We start from the raw sequence: 14269 nt of genomic DNA on the forward strand, positions 1-14269 counted from the left end.
AAACCTAAAGTCAGAGGTCTTCCTCGTCAAATGGGGTCGTAGTTCGGGTCAGTCCAACCCATCTATCTTCATTTTTTCTTAGACATTCTATTCTTCTCTAACCATTCTTCTTCTTTTTTTGTTTTGTATATCAGTGGAGCTAGACCCGGCCCATCTCGCTACTACCCCCAGGAAGCAGAGGGCCGCCAAGGAGAGTGATAAGGCGGCAGGCGATATTGTCAAGAACCGTCCCGAGCAGACTTTCGCCTCAGGCATCCAAAAGCAAAAGGGGAAGGAGAAAGAAAATGAGAGGCAGAAGGATAAGGGCAAAAGCCCTATTAACGTTGGGAGGACGGGTCGTACTCCTCCCAAAGGAAATAAGAACAAAAGAAAAACCGATGAGACTGGTCTTCTCAATGAGCATGGGAAGACTAAGAAGCCCTTGGAGTGGAGCTAGTCCCTTCCAAACAGCTCGGACCACATTCCTTTGTCTGAGCGTGGGGCAGCCAACCGGCCCAACATTTTTTAACCTTATTGGGTCATAACGGCCAGTGATTTGGCTATCGACGACAATTCGGTGGCTAGAGAGCTACTACTAAAGGGTCGTCTCCCTTGGCATAAGGCCCGATTGCAAGCTCTTTCACATGGTCATTTTGTTGATACGACCTATAAGAAGATTGCTAAGGTACCACTCCTTTCTTTCTTTCATTTCCATCCTGCTGTTCTTGATCTAAGTTCTAACTTTTCTGATCTTGCTCTTAGGGTCTCTTTTATTCTGTTGAGGCCATGAAACGGGTCGAGTACCTGATGGAGGCCAACTGCAAGCTCACCCAAGAGTTAAAGGATGAGCAGTCCTTCGTTGAGACTCTGACAAAGAGTAAGGCAGATACCGAGAATGATCTTAGTAAAATCCAAGCCAAGCTGTCTGCCTCCAAGATTCAGAAAAGCGATCTTTTAAAGGAACAGATGCTCCTTAATGATAGCATAGCCACGATGAAGCAGGAGCTTGAGGAGGTCAGGTTTTCCAAAGCAGAATTGAAGAAGACGGTGGAGGTGGCAGTTGCCACGGCTAGGGTAGAGGCCGTAGAAGTTTTTAAGGCTTCAAAGGAGTTTGAAAATTTGTTTTATGCATATAACGGTGAGGCTTTTGGGCTCGGGGTCCATACCACCTGCCACCATATTCATAAGTCAGATCCGGGGTATAACTTTTCCAACTTTGAACAGTATGACCCGAAGATAGAGAAGAGGGTGGCGGATGCCGAGGAGGAGGAGCTTAGAGCGACTCTGGAAGAGAACATTTCTGAAGTCTCCGAGGCGACGGTGTTGGTGGATGACTTGAAGACTTAGGATGCCGGTGATTCAACCCGAGCACCTCCGACCAACGTCACTAAGCCTGAAGACGAGACAGTTGACCCCTCTAGCAATGATTAGATTGATGTAGTGGTGGTGTAGTCCACCTTTTCTCCTCTTAACCATTTGTAGTTTTTCAGTTTTTTAACTTTCTGCTTCGGTTTTTCTTCTTCTCTCTTTTTGTAATATTTCTAAGTCTTTTTGTTTGGGTCGATCTTGCCACATCCGACCTCATCTTGTAAATTTTTATGGATAAGTTAATGAAATGCCCTTCCTTTATGTTGTGTACTTTGTATAATGCTTATCATTTTGTGGTTGTTATCTGAGAACTCTCGTGGGTAATTGCTTTTGTGCCTCACGGGTGAGGACTTTTGTGCCTCATGATTGAGGACTTTCGTGCCTCGTGGGTGAGGACTTTTGTGCCTCTCGGGTGAGGACTTTTGTGTCTCACGGGTGAGGCCTTGGATTCCTCTTATAGGCGTCGTACCTGACCCTAAGGTTGGGAATTTTTATTCTGAGAAGTGTCAATGGAGATATGAAATTTGGAAGAATTTACTGTATATTCCTTGTATGTTGCTTAGCCTATAATACAAAAGTCAACAAGTAATCTATAATAGAGTCCCGTGGTTGGGTCTTGATGTTTTATTGATAGAATCTCCTTAGATTTATAGAATTCCAAGGTCTTGGGATGTCCTCGCCCCCAATAGTTTTTAGGTGATACATTCCTAGTTGGATTACCTTGGAAATTATATACAGGCCCTCCCAATTTGGGGACAGTTTATTGATGTTGCGAGGGTCAGATGCACTGGCCTTACGAAGCACCAAATCTCCGATCCTAAACATTCGTGGTCATACTCAAGAATTGTAGTACCGAGCTGCTCGTTGCTGATAGGCTGCGTTCCTGATTATGATAGTCTCTCTCACCTCATCCAAGAAATCTAGATTAGCACGTAGGCCATCCTCATTAACCAACTCATCAAAATTCGTGACCCGATGCGACGTGGCTAGCACCTCGATAGGTGTTAAAGTTTCCGTCCCGTAGGCCAACCTGAAAGGTGTTTCCCCTGTTGGTGTTCTGACTGTTGTTCTATATGCCCACAAAACACTTGGCAATTCCTCAACCCACTTTGCTTTTGTATTGAGTAATCGTTTCTTGATTCCGTCCAGAAGTGTTCTGTTTGTGACTTCCACCTGTCCGTTGCATTGTGGATTGGCAATGGCCGCTCTCTTGAAGTCAATATGGTAGTGTTCACAAAAGCTTTGAAGGTTGGGTTATTGAATTATTTTCCATTGTCTGTGATCAGCACCTTCGGGAGGCCGAATCGATAAATGACCTTGTCTAAAAAAAAAATTTCCATGTTCTTCTCGATTATTGTCACCAGTGGTTCAGCCTCGACCCACTTGGTGAAGTAATCAATGGCCACGAAAAGATACTTCCTATTTCCCGAGGTAGGGGTGAAGTTCCCAAGCAGATCCATGCCCCACATAGTAAACGGGATGGGGCTGGTTAGTGCGGGATAGGTGCAATTAGCTGGCATTGCTCATTGGTCTTGACATGATTCACGGCCTCTTCCTCTGCTAGGGCATATCGGGCTCCAGCTGGCCCGAGACATCTGAGGAGTGGTGCACTGACCAATCTCTTGTACAAAACCCCTTATATCAGGGTGTTTCTTGTTGCTCTTCTTACCACCTTTTGAGCTTCGGCTCGGTCATCCGACAATACATCATTTTCTAGGTAGGCCACTATAGGGTCCATCCAGCAAGGACCTTCTTCAATTACATTCACCTGTGGTTCTTCGTTGTGTGATGGCTGTTCCAAGGCTTCCACATACACCGAGTGGTCAAGGCTCTCCCATCCCCCGGTTGAGAACTTTGAAAGTGCATCTGCCAACCCGTTCTCACTTCTCGGGATATTGTTTATTTCAAAATATTCAAACTGCAAGCTGAGCGTTCGGGCGTTCTCCAAATATCTGGCCATCCTCTCTTCTCTGGCTTCATAACTTCCTCTGATCTGGTTAACCACCAGTTGAGAATCGTTGTATGCTACTAGATGCCTGATCTGTACTGAACGAGCCACCCTTAATCCTGCTAGCAATTCTTCATATTCTGCTTCATTATTTGAGGCTGGAAATTGAAATCTTAGTGCATATTGGATTCTGAAGCCTTCGGGACTAGTCAGTATTAGACCCGCTCCGCTGCCTGTGGAGTTGCTTGACCCATCCACATATAACAACCAAGAGCTCGGGTCGCCCTCTTCTTCATTGTCGTCTACTTGCTCTCCTCGAGTGCTTTCTACTATGAAGTCCGCCAGACTTTACCCTTTTATCACTGTTTTGGGCCTGTAATCAATACAATGTTCACTAAGCTCAATCGCCCACCAAACCAAGCGGCTTGCAAGGTCAGGCTTGTGCAAAATCTTTTTCAGGGGCTGATTGGTGAGTACAGCGATCGGGTAGCTTTGGATGTAAGGCCGGAGCCTTCGTGCGGTGATTTCTAGGGCAAAAGCTATCTTTTCAACTTGAGGATACCTAGCCTCGGCCCCTAGTCGTACGTGACTCACATAGTAGATCGGTTGCTGTGATCGGGTATTTTCATCTGTCCTGATCAGAGCGGCGCTCACCTTGACTACTAACACTGCCAGGTAAATTTGTAATTCCTCACCCTGGACGGGTCGGGATAGCAACGGTGCTCTTTGTAAATACTCTTTCAACTCTTCAAAGGCTTTTTTGACATTCAGGAGTCCACCGAAAGTCCTTGGGGTTCCAGAGATTTTTCAAAGTTGTAAAGAAAGGTAAGCACTTATCTCCTGCTCGGGCCATAAATCAATTGAGGGCAGCGATTCTTCCTGTTAACTTCTGTACTTCTTTCACAGTTCGGGGTGGTCCCATTTCCTGTATGGCTTTTATCTTATCAGGATTTGCCTCTATGCCTCTCTTAGATACTATAAACCCGAGGAATTTCCCAGATTTGACCCCAAACACACACTTTGTAGGGTTAAGCTTCATCCTGTTCACTCGCAGGCACTGAAAAGTTTCATTTAGGTCGGCAAAATGCTGGTCAGCTCGGACATTTTTCACGAGCATATCATAGATATAAACTTCCATATTTCTCCCGATTTGAGGTCTAAATATATGATTAACCGTCCTCTGATAGGTCGCACCTGCATTCTTTAATCTGAAAGGCATTACTTTATAGTAGAAGTTTCCCTGCTCAGTTCTGAAAGCTGTGTGCTCTTAATCATCCTCGCTCATCATTATTTGATTGTACCCCGAGTACACATCCATAAAACTCAACATCTCATGACCAATAGTTGCGTGGATGAGCCGGTCTATACGGGGCAGGGGATAACAATCCTTTGGACATGCTTTGCTCAAGTCTGTGAAGTCTACACACATCCTCCATTTGCCATTAGACTTCGGGACCATTACTACATTGGAGAGCCAGGTTGGGAATTCTATTTCTTGTATAAAACCCGAGTCCTTTAGCTTCTGTACTTCTACTTCTGTGGCCAATAGCCTTTCTGAGGTAAAGTTTCTCCTTTTTTGTTGCATTGGTCTACACCTCCGGTTAATGTTGAGACGATGCTCTGCGATGCTTTTGGGAATTCCAGGCATGTCTGCTGCTGACCATGCGAATACATCAACATTCGTCTTTAAGAATGCTACCATCTGAGCCTTCTGTTCTCCCTTTAGTTGGCTCCCGACCTATAGTGTTCGGTCAAGGTTTTTCTCATAGATTGGGATTACAATTACTTCCTATACTGGTTCCCCTCTTTGGGCAATGAGCTCATCCCTGTGGTCGGGTACTTCAACGGTCAGGGCCATGCCGCCACAGTCGTTCCTGTGCTTGACAAAGCTGGCATAGCACTCCCTTGATTTCTTCTGGTCAGTTTGGCATTCTCGTACGCCATTTGGGGTTGGGAACTTGATCTTCAGGTGCTTGGTTGACACCATTGGCCCGAGGGCATTCAAGGCGGGTCTTCCTAGAATAGCGTTGAAAGCTTACACCAATTTTACCACCATGAAATTGACTTCAATGGTGACTTCGTTGGGGTACTCTCTGGTTGTGACTGACATCCTTATACTTCCTTCTATCCTTGCCGCAACACCTGAGAAACCATACAAGTTGGTTTCATCCGGAGTGAGACTTTCGTCTCCCAAATCGAACTGCTTAAAGGCCTGGTATGACAGTAAATCCACCGAAGCTCCAATGTCAATCAAAATCCTGTGGACCATTCGATCCTGAATTATCATTTGTAACACGATAGCATCATCGTGCGGCCAGCTGATCCCTTCCATGTCTTCACTAGTAAAAGATATGATCGGGTCGGTCTTGGCGACCTTACTGGTTATCTCGGCTACTCCAACAAACCTTGCATGTGCTTTAGCTTCTCGGATTGATTCTTGTCCCTATCCTCCCAGGATCGTGAGGATCGAGGCCGCCAGTGGTCTACTTGATTGTCCAGCTTCTCTAGTCGGTTCACTCCTTTTCTCGGTTGTTCTCTCTTTTTCCTTCTCATGTCTTATATCGTCTCTCTGTTGATCTCTCCGATCATCTCTCACACCTTGTCTTCCTCCCTCCCTGTGTTCGGGTCGGCTTTCTCTTCTTTTGTCTACATACTTCGATAAATGCCCATCCCGAATAAGATTTTCAGTCTCCCTTTTTAATTGCCTACAATCCTCTGTGTTGTGCCCCGTATCTCTGTGGAATCGGCAGTACTTATGAGGATTCCTGTCCTCTGGTTTTGAAAACATGGGCTCAGGCCAATTCAACAATCCTTTACTCTCGATCTACATCAATAACTCAGATCTCCTTGTATTGAGAGGGGTATACTCGGGATGGGGCACCCTATCGGTTCGGGGCTTCCTATCGTCCTTCTTTTCCCCTTTTTTTTCTTCTTTTTTTGCTGCTATCTTCTCCTGAATCCCACCTACTTCATTTCATGCAGCAATTATCTCGGCCATATTGGCGAATTGGTGACACCGACTAATCAGCTCCGTCATGTTGTGTGCCTTGTTCAATATAAGGGACTTTATCAACACCATTGTCAATTATCCCGCTCTGTAGTGCATTGAATGCTACTGAGTCATCCAGGTCGAGTATATCGAGTGATTCCTTGTTAAACCTGGAGACAAAGGCTCGAATCGACTCATCTTTCCGTTGCTTGAAGGCCAATAGGTTAGCCACTGTCTTCTTTTATCGGATACTGCTATGAAATCTAGTAACAAATGCTCTAGATAACTCTGCAAAGCCATTGATCAACCTTGGCCTGAGGTGCAAAAAATAGTAGGTGGCTACGACCTTCAACGACGCCATGAAGAATCTATAGGATGCGGTGTCTAACCCGCCATATACCATCATGACTGAGTTGAAATAATTAATGTGGTCGATTGGGTCAGTCGAGCCATCATATAACACGAAGGCCGGGACCTTAAACCCTTTGGGTAGCTCTGCTTCCTTGATACCCTGAACAAAAGGGTGTTGATTTGATACTGTCAGCATTTCCTCCGTCGCATTCTTCCTAAAGCTTCGTATCCAGTCGTCAAGGTCTTTCAGGTGGTGCCCGATCTCTACATCCTCTGGACGGTAAGATCCATGCACGCTCCCTTCGCAGAGAGGACTCCTCCGTGCTAATTCCCTCCGTGGTAGTATGATAGGTGACCTATCTCGCACTCTCCTCGGACTTCTGATGGATCAGGTCAATGATCCCATCTAGTGTCCTTGCATTTGATCTTCTCGTCTCCTGCTTCTTTGCAAAGGAGGGGTCCTTCCCCTAGCTCTGACGGAGCTGGCTCTGCTCTTGATTCGGCGTGCGCCTTGTTCCTCTTGCCGTGGCAGTGGCAGACACGGGGTTTGCCAGAGATCAGGGCCCCTCCATGAATCTTCTCAACATTACATTCGTTTCCATGAGTTGGAGACGCAGGTTGTGTACGTGTGCATTAGTGGCGGGGGCATTCGAGTCGAAGTATTGCACTCTCAGAATTGCTGGCATTGGTCTTGGCTCCCCTCCCTCTATGCTCGGGATTGGCAATGGCGGAGGTGGTGGCAGGTTCCCTTCTATCACCAGCCCAGACGTCTGCCGCACCTGGGATGGACATGGAGGCAAAAGCATCGCCCTAGCAGCCTGTCAGATGATCGGACCTTTCTCCGTCTGAACTGCTCCATGGCGGGGACTCCCCATTGCCCTACTGTTTCCTTGGGGGGATCCGTTTCCCCTACCAGTATCCATGTCACACGGCTTCTTTGTGAATAGTTCCCACAGACGGCGCCAATCTATTGTGACAAATTCTGACTTGAGCTGCGGTTCACCTGATCGGGTCGGCCTGCACAGGTAAAACCACAAAAACAAATAAAGAAGTGCCGGCCTGAGCCGGTTAGTACACTCTAATGCCTAACTCAGAACTTGCAATAGATAAATCTCAAACTAGAGAGCTTAAGCAACCCAATGTCAAGTCCCCATACCTAAGCCTGGCATGGCTATTTATACCTTTGAGCTGCTAAACAGTACTCCAACTTTACCTATTTATGGATGATAATCTTGGTTTCATATCGTCCTCGGTGGCTAGATCTTTGGACGACATGTGTATGACCTAAGGTCATACGGAAGGTGTGATTTTTAGGATCATGGAGAATGTATGACCCAAAAGTGACCGTGGTCAGTAGGGTTGAGTCATCGTGAACTCTAGTTAATTAGGATCGTCCTGATGTGACCCAACCAATCTAGGGTATAGGCACACAATCAACACATATGGGTGTGGTCAAAAGGTCTCAAAGATCTGGGATAAAAATCCTAAAAGAAATCGGGCGAACTCATGAGCGGTATCAATACTCTGGGTCTGTTCGTGGCTCCTCCTCAAATTAGGAAGAGCGGACTAACGGGCGGATACGGAACGTGAATTCGTTCGTTTGTCCGATCTCAGAAGACTAATTTTCCAAGAGGAAATGAATCGAATGGATCTACGAGCGGGCTCATGTATGTGGATCCGCTCAGGCTCACAATCTAAAATTTCAAGTTTTATGCGTGGCGGATTTGCGACCAGAGTCATGATAAGTGGATCTGTTTGTTCGTCCGTTCGTCGAATTTTAATAAAACAGAGCTGCAAGTTTTAAAAACTCATTTTGGCTCTAAGGAGGGGACGCGACCATGGGGGAGAAAGGATCTATAGGGACTTTTGTTTGGGCTTTCTTGCATCTCCTTGAGTGGTTCCCTTGCAAATCTCAAGCCCACAAAGTTCAATCTCTCACACTCTCAAGGTAAGGTTTCTCTTCCCCTTCCTCTTTCCATCCTTTCTGCTCTTCATTGGTGAAGTTGTGGCTTGAGTCTCTTCATATTCCTTCCCTTTTCTTCTTGGGTTTGAGATGGATAATCCTAGGTTGTGATTGGATTTGATTTTGTTTGCATTTTCATGGTTATGTACACCAAGTCCATGCCAAAATCTATTTAGGCTAAGGATTTTAGGTTAGAATCAACCCCTAATCAATTAATGGCACTATATGGTTGGATCATTGTATGAACATTGCATTCCTTGTAAATTTCAAGGTCCTTGCAAGCATTTTGAAGATTATTTGCTAAGATTTCCAAGTGTAGTTGGATTTACTTGAATAATTCTAGGTTTTTACATTGGGGTAAAACCTCAATCCTTCAATATCTTGGGAAAACTTCTCTAAAGCATGTTAGATTTATTATATGCCTTAGAACCTCATAGACCATCTTTTCATTGATAAATCCTCAAGTACATTCTCATTTACATTCAAACAACTCATCCTCTTAATGTATTTTCAAACACATTCCTCACATTATGGGATTATTTGCATAATTCTTGTCACCTACCTCTTTTCCTCAATAAATAATCTCCTTCTCTTATTGGGGTAATCTACTCAATTGTTTACTTATTTGGTGTTGATTGGAATATAGGATAATCAAAACACATATTGCTCACATCAACCCCATTTCTCCATGCCCACACACTAGGGATCTCACATGAATTTTATACATACATACATCTTGTTTTCAAGCACATCTCCAATGGTATCCTTGTCCTACCTTATATATACTATGTTCCTCTTCTTGCATAATTTTCTTTTTTCATCATCCCCATATCATTTAAACATTTTACTCCTATAATTTATTTGCCAATCATATGCCATCATTACAATTTGGCTTACATTTATTGTCTTTCTTTGGTTTGTGCCTTATATGTAGGTAATTAATCATGGGTCCCAAAAGGAAGAGAGATCTATCCCTTATGCGAGCTATCCCCACTGCCTACAATGTAAATCGGTTTACCTTAGAAAAGACTGAAGGAATCTACAGGGAGCATCTCTTTAATAGGAAGATTCTTGTGGAGAGAGATGTAATAATGGAAGAGCTTTTGGCCTATAAGGTTGGGGCCAGGTTTGATAGATTGAAATGGATCGACAAGCTTATTCAGCCAGAATTCTACTACCCCACATTGGTCAGGGAATTCTACACAAATCTGGTAATGGTCCAGGAGGATGACGACGGTTCCAGATTGACTTCCTATGTAAAGGGAGTGGTCATTAGCTTCAATGCCGTGGAACTGGGGGTTCTTCTCAGTGTATCCTCAGAAGGTGAGAGGGTATACTATCCTCCAGGCAGTCATCCGGACAAGTGCCTCCCTTCAGATGAGAAGCAAAAATTGTTTAAGGTTCCCTCCAATGATAGGTTCGAGGAGAACGAAGATCTTTCCAAGTTCCCTCCTTCTCAGCGTGTTCTGATCTTTATAGCCAAGACCAATCTGGCTCCTTCTAAGGGACACAACACTCTTCCTCCTTTGATGTATGCAGTTCTAGCTCATTCTCTATATGCTGGCCAACCTATCTGTCTGCCTTATGTGGTCATGCACCACATGGCCCGTGCGGTGATGAATCCTGCCCGAAACAACACTCTACCCTATGGTTAGCTGCTCACCAAGATTTTCTTATTCCTTGGGATTGATCTTGACCGTGAACCCAAGGGAACATGCACTGAGGGACCTATTGGGTTCAATGTACTGCAGAAGATGAATCTGTACTATGATTATGACAGTGCAGGGGAGCAAGTTCAGTACGGGGATGGCAGAGGGGCTAGGGAGGAGGCTGAGGATGACAGTGATGATGACCTAGAGTTCATGGGCTTAAGACCATCTGCAGCAGGTACTTCGAGTGCACCAGGGGGAGGTAGTGACATCTTGATGGCTATTTGGTGACTGAACCTGAGGATGGCGAACAGCTTCGATGATGTCAAGAAGCAGTTCTCCGATCAGGCTCAGCGTCTAGAGGGTATAGAGCGAGGAGTGGTTGATATTAATGCCTTCCTGGGTCACGGTGGTAGTGGTGGTGTAGATGCCTAGCTCAGTCCTTCTCCAGCAGTTTTGTAAAGCTATAATGGATTAGTTTTTTTAGTTTCTTGTCTTTTGATGGATTGGTATGTTAGAACTATTTTCTTTTGGCTTTTCCTTTTTAGTTTTCATGCACTTTTCTTTTCTTTCTTCTAGTCCATTGGTTTTGTGAATTTTTTAGAACATTATAATTGTGGTGGATGAATGTACCCTTGGTTTGGGTAGAACAGTCAGATGTTTTGAGTTGGATCTTTTGAAACCTTATGCCTAAGGTTGGAATGGACACCGTTAATGCCAAACAGAGAGTTTGGAACAATTATGGTGGTTGGCTGTATGCATTTTGAATTTAGAACAGATGAGATCAGGGGTGTTGAATTTGTAAAAGACTCAGTTGTCTTTATGGAAGGATCTAGAACAAGTGGGAATCTGTAATTAATCCTATATATATACCTATATGTTTGCTTAATTCTACCTTGTTTAGATCATGGTGGATTATTATGGTTGGTTATATTTAATTCATTATCGTTTAGGGATTATAGTATACATCTACCCATCTATTTTCTACTTAGGACTCAACCAAGCAATCACTTCGTTGTAGCTTAACAGCCTATGTTTCGAGTTCTAAATTCCATGTTACCTATTATTATCTAGGTTCTTATTTCACCACCATCAGTCTTCTTCCTATGTCTGCACACAATCATTTATGTTCTTGAGATTTTTAATTTACACCTAATTGTGGGGAGTAAATCAAGAGGTTAAGCCCAGACTATGGTCGGTGTAGAGCATCATTGTTCTAATACCACTCTGTCATGCCCCTATCCTGATGTAATATGTATACTGCCACATAGGGGGTGACTGGGACAACCCGTGTCATCCCAATACCTACCAGGATCACAGATAAAGTGTCCCAACCTACAGTCCACCCTGTCATCACATATTGATGACAGAAAGGAAAGTACCAAAATGGAACAAATCGTTCCAATTACAGAGTTAGCGGAAGCAAAATTAACTTAAATCATGTGAAATTATAGAGCATCGGTTCTCTAATGATAGCATATATTACAATTTCCATATAAGTAACCATTCATTACTCTCCTTATAAATAAACATATAGTTTATACATGATTGTGGATTGAAGATAGAAATTAAATAATAAATAATTATCCCAAGGGCACCAATCTTGCGTGTACATCTACATCCAAGTCACGGCCTCAAGCACCACTTGATTCGCATCCAACGGTGCTCATCAAGAGTAGTACCTCCTGGATATTAACTAAAAAGGGGTTGCACAACCGAGTTAACTACACTAACTAGTGAGGGAGCAAAGGGGAATGCGCATACATCATACAATCAGTATAAAACAGAATGACGTATGCTAATGTTAGATTCATTTTTCATCTAGCACACAATTCTATCGGTCAAGTATATGCTACTGTGATAACTCGGGAGACACTGAGGGTCACTTATCTTATCGCCCCAGTGAAACCTCAGTTATCACGAGGGGACCTACGCTGGTAGAAGCCATCATGACCACCAAATGGCAGACCCTGATAGCCATCACTACCCCTGTCCTAGTTTCTCCCACCTCCACAGACCATAGGTGCTCAGACTATCCAACACATAAACCCTTGTTTGCAAGGGACGTAGCATAAGGGAACAAGCATCCTAGCCACAGATATACTATATGCAGATCCTATCGTCCCGAGAGGTATTCTGGGTGGATCAGCGTCCCATTCCATCTAGTACCCGGGTACCAGCATGGCACGGCACATACAGATCAGAGTGACATATAACAATTTTCATAATTAAATAAATTGGGATTCCGATACCAGCACACCCGGCACTGTAGCCCGAATACAATGGTGAGCATACTATCGCATTCATAATAGTTCACATTTGGATAATAATGCAATGCGCACAATGCTTAGAATTATATAATAGCATGCTTAAGATTGTTAATATATAAATATATATATATATATATATATTCAAACCCAACAAACAACAAAGTCACCCAAAACCCACTCACCTAACACGGGTGTCTCCGTGTGTGGCTGACATAAATCTCACTTGGGCTCCCTGCTATCCATCGAGTTGGGTAGCCTAAGAATATAAAAACAATCATTAAAGCATGTATAGAAGGGTCCCATGCTAGGCCCTCAAGGTTAAAATCAGGTTTCAACCAAGACAGCACGAGCGGACTCACGGACGATTTCAGCAGAGGTGAGTCCGTCCCTGACTCTGTTCAGGCCAAAAGGTACAAACAGAGCAAGCAAACCCACGGACAAAACATCATACTTGGATCCGATTGTGCATCCGTTCGACACCTGAGAAACACCTAAAAGGGAGCGGATTAACGGGCAGATGTGCTTCTTGGGTCTGCCCCTGCATCTGTTCAATCCCTGAGACATAGCCGAGAGCAACTAGCCTCGGGCGGATGCAACAGGCTTGAGTCCTTTCCTTCATCCGGGCAGTCCAATACACATGGGTTATACTGGACGGACTGACGGGTGGTACCACGATTGGTGGATCTGGTCGTTTATCCGCCGACAGTCTCCTCTGAGATTTTAGAGGGCTTTTGCTCTAGCTTGAAGCTTGGAGTGCCCCAAGCTCTCAGGGACAAGGGAGGGGTGTCTAAGCCTTCCTAGGGTCACTAGATCCTAGACTCACCTCATGGATCCAAGATCCAACAAGGTTTGGTCTCAAATTAGTCCAAGGGTTGGGTTTCATGGTTTAAGATGAGGGGTTCACCACAATGGTTGCAAATGCAACACTTAGAGGTCTAGACTAGCTCCATTAGAGCTCCTAATTAGGGCCAAGCATCACCTTGAGTCCCAAATGGAACATTAGGTTAGCCCAAGCTCAAGAACTCATCAAAATAAAAAATGGAAATGGAGAGAGATTCCAAGCTTAGAGTCTTACCTTGGTGAGATTCTCCTTCCAACCATCCTCTCCATCTCTCCTCCTCCTCTTTCTCTTCTCCCTTGGGTCCGATCAGCTTGGGGAGGAGGTGTAGGGCTGCTAGCCATTTTGGCATGGCTCCCATCTTCTTTCCTTCCCCTCCTATTCCTCTCCTACTTCTACTTCTTCTTCTTCCTTCCTCCTTCTCCTTCTTCTCTTGTCTCTTCTCCCCCACGGTTTACTTGGGAGGGGAAGAGAAAAGAGAATAAGGATTCTCTTATCATTTTTAAGGGTCAAATGGGCCTTAGGCCATGTTTGATTTAGGCACCCCCAAACACTTAGTGGCCCTTAGGTCTTTAAATGGGTTTTAGTTAGGTCTTAGGGCTTGTTTGGCCTTAGTCACAGTCATTAGGTCCATTAGGTCATGTTTGGGGGTGTATCCTAAGTCCATAGGACTTAATTGTCCACTAAGGTCTGTTTGGTTTTAGTTAGGGTATAAAACCCATTTTTCCCTTTAAGTTATGCTTTGTGGGCCCACTATCATGGTTCAACTAACCATCTAATGGTAAGGGTAGGGGTCCATACGGTCCAAAGGTCCAATTATAGTATCCGGGACACGGGTATATGGGTCCCACAGGAAAAATTATCAAAAGGGCAAGTAACAGCACGGGTGGATCCTCGAGAGGATTCAGTACGAG

Source organism: Telopea speciosissima, chromosome 11 (genome assembly GCF_018873765.1).
Source record: "Telopea speciosissima isolate NSW1024214 ecotype Mountain lineage chromosome 11, Tspe_v1, whole genome shotgun sequence".
In the NCBI taxonomy this organism is placed as follows: domain Eukaryota; kingdom Viridiplantae; phylum Streptophyta; class Magnoliopsida; order Proteales; family Proteaceae; genus Telopea; species Telopea speciosissima.